Source organism: Corvus brachyrhynchos, unplaced genomic scaffold (genome assembly GCF_000691975.1).
Source record: "Corvus brachyrhynchos isolate BGI_N302 unplaced genomic scaffold, ASM69197v1 scaffold191, whole genome shotgun sequence".
Lineage (NCBI taxonomy): Eukaryota > Metazoa > Chordata > Aves > Passeriformes > Corvidae > Corvus > Corvus brachyrhynchos.
The window spans coordinates 3,139,350-3,148,113 of record NW_008236487.1 but is presented as its reverse complement, the minus strand read 5'-3'; the positions used below and the strand labels follow the sequence as shown (position 1 = coordinate 3,148,113).

The following is an 8,764-nucleotide window of genomic DNA, read 5'->3' as shown; positions in this document are numbered from 1 at the left end:
GGGAGGGCTGCGGGTTCTTGTTGTGCCGTTCATCCCCTCATCCCGCTCCCTGAGGGAACAGCGAGCTCATCGCCGTCCCGTTCATGCCCTCATCCCGCTCCCTGAGGGAACAGCGAGCTCATCGCCGTCCCGTTCATGCCCTCATCCCGCTCCCTGAGGGAACAGCGAGCTCATCGCCGCCCCGTTCATGCCCTCATCCCGCTCCCCGAGGGAACAGCGAGCTCATCGCCGCCCCGTTCATGCCCTCATCCCGCTCCCTGAGGGAACAGCGAGCTCATCGCTGTCCCGTTCATCCCCTCATCCCGCTCCCCGAGGGAACAGCGAGCTCATCGCCGTCCCATCCATCCACAGCCGGCCCCGGGGCTGCGGCCGAGGTTCCTCAGTGCCCTGCTCGCTCCTAAACCAGCAGTGACTCCTGACAAAAGGCAGACCCCTTTTTTCTGCAGGGCCAGCTCCCCTCACGGCTCGCTGTGGGGCCTGGTGAGCCGGGAAGGCGGTGGGAAAGCCCTGGAGCATGTGGCGATTTCAGGGATACAGAGCAGCGCCCGCCTGTTTGGGCATTTTTAAGCCAAAGACAAGCTGCTGGTGGTGTCTGGACTTGCCCTCAAAAGCGTCTAAGGATCGCACTTGAAAATGTGTCACCACCCTTACTCAAAGATGAGGGGAGTGGTGTTTCTTTCAACTAAGAATCGGAATGATTGACAGTTAATCATCTCCTTTTTCTCTCAAGCCTTACAACTAGGAAAACTATTTAAGTCATTAACAGATAATTGAAGTTGAAGCTAACTGCGGACTTCCACAGCTTTTCTATTTAAAAGATAGGCACCATGTTTCACTGCCTTCTAGTATTTCATTTCTCACCCCAGAGTTCTCAGAAGTAACTCCTAAAGATTTTGTAACTGAATGACTCATTTTCAGGCATACTGACACTATATCAACAGTTTTTCCATTCAGAGCCACAGGTTGCCAACTACACATTTCCAGTGTCTTTAAGATTTTCTGGATTTTTTCCAAACAAAAATTAATTACTTCTACATTTACCTTTTTCAAAATATTATCTAAGAATAGGGCTATGGCTCCTTGCTAGAAATGCTGTTTGGGTTTACATTTAAAAAAACTCTTCTGCTAACTGATGTTGTCAACTTTCAGTGAAAAAAAAAAAGGGATCCTAAGGGTCAGTACAAAGAAACTATTAAGTTTAAATTACCTGCTTAGAATTCAAGGTTGAGAAACAGAAAGAAGATTGTGTTTGGGGAAGTTTACTTTTAATGATTTCATAGCTTTGATTGATTTTGTCTTCTGTTAAATGGAGCATGATTTTCCACCTGCACAAAGCTTATGACATCTACTTAGGAAGACACAAAATCCATAACGGGCAGAGAAAGGCAGAAATATTTCAAATTTACCAGTAAGTAGCTGAAAATCAGAGAAGGAGAAAAATGATGGAGATGTGAAGCCCATAAAATCTAGACATCCCACTAGACCAAGCAGAACTACAGGGTGTTGGAAAATACGACTGAGGACATATGGAATTAATACTGAAAATAAACTTATCTACATTTTCTCTTAAAGTCTCCAAAGTTGGTGCTAGGCCTAAGTTGGGATATGTCCCACATAATTCAGTCAGACTGTTTCTTTAGCAGCAGTCTCAGACTTTCTCCCTGGTAGTACCTCCATTGAAATAGTTTATTCCCCACAGTCTGAAAATGTTTGCTTTAAAAATACACTAATCCTGTGCCCTCAGAGGGCACAGCCCTCCATAGCTGCTTTACTTAATACAGAATTTTTTAGAGAAGGTAGGAACTGTGAAATAGGCTTCAGTTTTTCAAGAAAGTCTAGAAAGTCTAGTTCAAGAAAAAGAAGGAAAGATGAAAAAAAAGTTATTATTTACAAATGAAAGTTTAGCAAGCATAAAATAATAAAAAAATGAGGTAATACTGAGTTTTATTGTTTCAAACTGGGTGATTATGTATCACGTTCCAATAATATTATGAATAAAAGAAATGTCATTAGAAACCTTTTATTCAAAGTTTTGTTTATTGTGAAAATAACTGTCTTGTAATGTTAAATATCCATCAACCCCGACTTGTCAGGAAGTAATCAGGGCCTTGTAATGACGCAGAGCAATTCACCCCGTTACTGCATGGAATAACAAGTGTGCCAATCGTAGGTGATAAAGCACCCGGGCAAGACTCTCTTTTACTCAACATTTGTAATTCAGTGTCTGCTCGATTAACCAATATCTTTCTACAGACAGTGATTGAATTCTCTCAGAAATGTTGCTGACAATAAATAAAGCTATCCTAGTGAAACATTATGATTCTAGTGCTATGATTACAATGAATAATGCAGAGACTCAATTAAGTAGAGGTGTTTATTATACGTATTTACATTTCCAAAGACTCCTTTCATAGATCTCACAGTTGGAAATGCATTGGCTCACCACTGAGTGGAGCTCCTTACGTATTTTTTTAGGACACTAAAGATCTAACAGAGTTTCTACTGTGAGGTGACCTAGTGATGGTTATTTCAGGTTGTGCCTGGCAGCTGTGTGGACACAGCACTCAAGAAGTTACTAAATGTTTAATTCTCTACAATTAATTAGCTAAATAGGTAAATGGAAATCTCCAAGACACAGCAGCAGGGCAGACCCTTTGATAGTAGACCTCAAATATGAGTTATTTTAATGAATGGTGAAATATTCAGTGTAATCTGTGGGCATATTGATGTTCTCTACCTCTGTTAATTTTTTTTTTCCTGGGAAGTGGCCTGCACTAATTTGTACAGCTACTTTAGGGGGAATAAAAAGAAAGAAAGAGAAAGAAAAGGACTAGCTGTTTGCTGAAGGATGATGTGTTACAGATGCTGCATGCAGATATGTGAGAGCAATTGCAGAGCGTGTTGCTGAGTTTCCACTGGGGGAATAATTAAAAATGAGTGCCAGCCTTAAGCAGTCAATTATCAGTGAGTAACAAGATGAAAGATAAAAGGCAGATGTAATCATATTTTGAAAATAATACATCGGTGTGCCTCTAGTCAAGGAGTCCTTTCTACATCAGCCTTTCAAAGCAAGTGATCATATTTTTTCTAGTTTCCTTCAGCTTCTTTTAATGTTCATCTAGGGAATGTGAGCGCTGGGCCACAGACACTGTTCTGGTGGGTGTCCGTGGCAGGACAGTCTACTGCAGTGTGTTCTGAGAACATTTGGGTAGAAACTGGGGATCCATTTCCCTTTCTTGGATAGTGTGAGTTTGGTAGTTCAGTTTATGTGTGTGAATAGAGGCCAAGGGGATTAGGCAGGGAAATGGGATGTAGAGGAGTAGGGAAGAGTGTGAAGAAGAGTTTGAGACAGCAGCAAGGAAGAGAAGTGGTTTAGCAGGAGAAATGTAACACCTGGAAGCTGGATAGGAGAGGAAGTGGGAGGCTTATCAATTGTGTCCCTCACAGCTGCATTTGTACCTTTTTTCCTGTCTCTTCTGGTGAGGTCACATATAAGATCGCTTCTTTAACAACCGTGTTAGTGCCAGGCTCTCAAAAGGATTTGCTCTTATGAGAAGAATATTGTTCCTAACATCTGTCTGGAAGGCAGGGATCTGGCACATGCAGAGCATGCACCAACCACAGAACAATAAAACCAATGAGGAATATTGAAATTGTTTTATCTCTGCCATAATAGCGTATCTGTTCCTCAGTCTTCAGGTCCCTTTCTGTCTTCTGAGAGGTAAAAGTTGGTAGTTTTGGCCAAATAGAGAGAAGAGGAAATGATCCTCCAGTTTCTATCCAAATGTCTTCAGAATATAGTGTTGCTAAAGCTAACCCTCAGGAAATAAAGGAATGTAAAGTAAAAATATATGTAACATTATTTTGCTGCTTCTTTTCAAGGCTCATATTGGACCCTCTTGATAATTCTAGCTAAATAAATATTTACCTCTGCAAAAAGAATGTCAATTCATAATAAAACCGAATCCAATGGTAAAGCTCTGCTAAAGGAGAATTAAAATTGCCTATCAGTTTACTTGCTTTCCAGGAAACAGCTTAGGAAAATTCTTATTCTCTAAGGATCATGACAACTGTAATACCTCTCTGTGAGCTTACTGTACTGTGAGAAACAGCAAGACAAATTTCCAGGAACAAGCTTTAGCTGAGCTGGTTCATAATTGTAGACTGCTTTGATGTTTTTGCTTGGAACATATTTTTCACAATGCAAGATGTTTATACTCACTGTTCTGAAAGACTAATTCAAACATCAGCCTCTGAAAATCAGCCATAGCAGACAGTCTTAGTCCTGCCATCCTAGGAACACTTGAACTGATCTGACATAGAAAGGACGCTGGGTTTTTTCCTTGTTTCCAGGGGTAAAAGCTTTGCTGAAAAGACAGAAGCTAATCCAGGTAACATCAGTTAGGCTTGTTGATAAGCCTTTTCTAATCACTTTTTGAACAATCCTGCAAATTTTCTTCAGATTCTATTTTTTAGCAGCCACTTGCAAGTGCAGGTTTTGTACTATTAATATTAGTGGTGTAAAATACTCTGGTTTCTGATAAATAAGACTTTGTAACATGACTATGAGCCTCTCTTCACCAGGCAACATGGTATTTGCTGGTTTATGAGAGCAAGTTGTGCTCTGGAGAGAGCAGGAGCACAGCAATGTTGTTCTGCTACAACGTGCACAATAATTTAGTTTTGAAAAAGTTGAAACTTTTTTTTTCTAATGGGAATTACTATGAACTAGACTCTCTGTCCCTTTTAGGACACACCAGAAAAATAGGTGAGCTTGAAAATAGAGGATAGCAAGAAAAAGGTAAGAAAGACTACTCATATGTGACATATATTTGTGTTATTTTGAAAAAATACTAGATTATATAAAATTTCTTTGCATAGACAGCAACTCATATTATTCTCTCCATCCTCTGGCCATAAAAATCTCAGCTTTTAAAGAAATATTGTTGCTCTTCTGAGATTTGAGAATATGTTCCATTTCAAAACAAGTTTAGCTACATTTGTCTCTGGACTGGATCCACCAATGTCATCACTATTAGATCATGGATTAATTTGGCTCATGGTATTATGCTTGGAGTAACTACAGTTGTGGGCTTTTGGTCTTTTGCCGTGATCAGACTTTGAAAGAAATGAATAGCACTGCACTGATGGTAGGAGATGATGGCCGTGCTTTTACACATAGGAGACAGAAAACAGAGGTTTGCAAAGGGTTTTTTTAATTATTGAGATTCTGGGGAACAAAGATTATTGTCCCAAGATGCATAACAATTATATAACTGCAAGGAACTGAAAATATTTAATGGTGGAGTGAGTCGAAAAGATAGGAAGTACCCTCATTACTTTTGAGTAGAACTTTGCTCACGAGGTTGGTACAAATATTTGGAAAATTCATTAGCGTGATGAAGTTATTTGCCGGTTGGATTTCTGTGAGACTTTCACATTTGGTGCTGCACACCCATGTCGTTGTGACATTTAAATTGCAGACTAGGATTCCCAAAAGTGTATGTCGTGTTTCTTTCTTTTTGTTTCTTGATGGTGACACAGGAACAGCTTGACAAGGTGGAGGGAGGCTTTAGTTCATCTCACAGCCGTGTCCTTCACCTCACTGTCGGGTCGACCCAGCCTATACTAGTAATGGGTCACCTGCATTTCGGATGCTAAAAACAAGAATCTTATTTGCATGTGAATGCCGGTGTGACCCAGGTTTTATATAGCATTTAATATAGATGTATAAATAGCTTCGTATGACAGAGCAGTTCAGGTTTGGGCTAGAAGTGGCTGGCTCTCAGACCGGGTGAAAATAGAAGAAGAAATAGTCTTTGGACACCCCTACTGCTTGATTCCAGGTGCAAATACCATCGCTGCTTATAGTTAGAGGTGCATCAGCTGGATGAGCACGAAGCAGGGAGAAATCAACAAGTTCCCAACAGCTTCACACCCATCAAGAGCCTTTGAAGTTTAACAACAAAGCCTTACTCTAAGGGCATAAGTATTGGGCCATGTAAGGAAAAGTCATTAAGCAGTTAATCTTAGGCCTTATCTCAAAGTACTCCATTTCTATGGAAACTGAGTACTTGGCTCTGAACACCGGAGTGTATCACAGGAATTCATTGTAAGAGTATTGGAGCAGAGATATCCAGTTATGTGTCAGCTAGGATAACATTCTCTAGTTCTGCTTGTCGTCTTCTCATCTCTCTCCCCCCATCTCCTCACCCCGGTTTTATAACTAATCCTTTACCTCAATTTTTGTCCTTGTGATTTACATCTTTGTGGGGACAGTAAACCCAAAGGAAGCAGTGTATTCAGGCATCTCAGAGACATTCCCCGAGATAGCTGGGGCACTCGATTTACAAAAGTACAGAGGACCTGTGTGGAAATTCTATCGAGTGCAGGCTTTTGGGAAGGAATTTTTCTGGCAGAGAAAAAAAGTCATTTTACAGAGCCAGTAACACTCTACAGCTCCTGCAAATCCCTTGAACATTGTGACCACCTAAGAGTTGACAGCTGCAAACAGATTAGAGGCAAAGCTCTGTATCACAGTAGCATATCTTGGATTTTCAGCTGGTGTTTTTATATTAATAATAGCCCTAAAAATAATTAATGTGAATATAGCACTATAATCAATAATATGCTTCTTGTATCTGACTTATTCGTGGCACTGAACGAACAATCATATGTGAAATGGGAAATGGGAGCAGAGTTTGGAAAGTAAGGGCTGGTAACCCACGGAAACGGTATGAGTAATTCAACTGCATGTTACATCGTAGTGTAACAGCCAAGAAAAGAAAATATCCATTAAAAATCTGCCCAGCACCTGGGAATGGGCTGTTACTACAGCTGTCAAGAGCAACAGAGATTTCCATCTGTAGATTGTTAGTCAAATACATGCCAGCTTGAAAGACCAAAACCTGCTATCAGTTACTTTGTCATCTTAAAAGAACAAAAAATTCAGAAGTATCAGAAAGCCCTCCTATTGACAGCATCACAGGAGAGGCCAAACGCATTGAATCCCATCCTCTGAACAACCTTCCTTCTTCTTGTGAGAGTTAAAATACGTTGGCAGAAAGTTTCGAAGTTATGTATTTGTACATTCATTTCATTCTACTGAAACAAATGGATTTATTCTACATATTCCATTAAACAGCTGTCAGATCACCGTCTTATCTGTCAGATCACCAGCACTTGCAGCCACTGCTGACTGCAGCTGAGTGCGAATGGACTGCTGGAAGTGAAATATTTTGGTCGCTGCAGTAACTGCTTTGATACCTCTCTTAGCTGTTTCTGTTACCTGTCTTTCCTGCCTCTTATCAGCCCCTCCACGAAAGCTACAGCTGGTTTGCTGGACATTATCCTTATTGCTTTGCAAATGCTTTGCTAACTAAGTTCATGTGTTCCCTTCACTTCTTTTCTACCACAGAAAATGATGACAATGCAGAAGACTCAGATGAAAGCTGTTTTTTGGCTTTCTGTGCAAGCTTTCAGTTCACTGCCTACGAGTCTCTTGGTCTCAGGAGTGCCAGCTGCTGGTTTGATTCCATTTGAGAAACTCGGAGTACTGAAAGGGAAGTGAGTTTGAGGTGAATGGAGTTATTGGATGTTTGTTCAGAGCTATAATGAGATTGAGTAGATAAAAACAAATATAATGCTTTGATAGGCTCTTGATCTGACTGCAAGCGCTGCGGAAAACAGTGATAGGAAGCACAAAGGTGTCAAGATGAAACCTCTATTAATTCCTTCGCTGAGAATCTTCATACTTCTACAAAAAAACAGTGCTGTGTTTTTATCTTAATGGATGTTACTGAAAGTAGCTCAGATTCCATATGCAGATACAACATGATTGGCATTAAGCTTGTAGTTGCAACATGTTTCACAAGTCGATCCCCGCTTGTATAACGCATTGAACCAAAGCAGAACTTCCAAGTCTTCAAGTCTATATTTGGATTGTTTTCACAAAGCAAGTTAAATGAGTCTAAGATTAGTTCAAAAATATTTTCCAGAAAACTAAAATTAGCTTTTAAACCCACTTTCCACTAGAGAATGAAGGTTAAATATTTTTGCTTTGAGATCTGGGTTCATTGAACTCCCCCAAGTCCTAACACAGGCACAAGCCAAAAAAGCCATGAACCAACAGTTTATACAAACTCCTGAGAGCCAAATCAGCTGATTCTGGCAGAGCACAAATGTTTTTAAACTCATTTCAGCTTCTTTTATGAAGATAATCCAAGCAGTACCAACTTGCTTTTTCCAGAAACATCTTCTTTGCTTCTCCCAGGACAAAATGATAACACCGGAGTCAAAGACTTGCAGTGTCACAGAGCCATGGCCTAGATTTTTTGTACTGTAGCAACAGATTTGCAAGAGAGCAGATACTTGTTTTATAATATAGAAAACAATGTTGGAAAAAAACAGAAACTGTCATCTTCTTTTAACTAGCCACAGTATTTTAGGGAAGGCTGGAATGCCCTGTGTCTAGTGTAAATGTACAGTACTCCATTTAACATACTTCTTTTGTTTATTCTGCCTTGGTAATCAACTGCTGCCTTTGAGAGGATGATAAAATTAGTTTTTGTTCCCACACACAAACACACACATACAATGTAATGTATCGTGACCGATTTACTCTTTTTAGAGAAGCTAAAAACGGAGAAGTGCACAAGAGCACCCTTGTTTGAATAAATACTGGGCTGTCTGTATGGAATAACAATTATATGCTGAAGCTAGAGCAGATGTATGGGTGTGAATCACATAAGGGTAGGTTGGGGAA

The 8,764-nt window shown here is 40.2% G+C and overlaps 1 protein-coding gene across 1 annotated transcript in view; it reads right to left on the bottom strand.

Moving 5' to 3' along the window:
- The window catches only part of STRAP (serine/threonine kinase receptor associated protein), a 14,996-nt gene extending 7,323 nt beyond the window's left edge, over nt 1–7,673 (bottom strand). Inside the window, exons 1-2 of the mRNA XM_008644014.2 lie at nt 7,669–7,673; nt 3,896–3,898 (exon numbers count right to left, since the gene is read on the bottom strand). The gene's annotated coding sequence lies outside the window, so the exon portion shown is untranslated. The remainder of the gene's footprint in view (nt 1–3,895; nt 3,899–7,668) is intronic.
- Nucleotides 7,674–8,764: the final 1,091 nt, after the last annotated feature.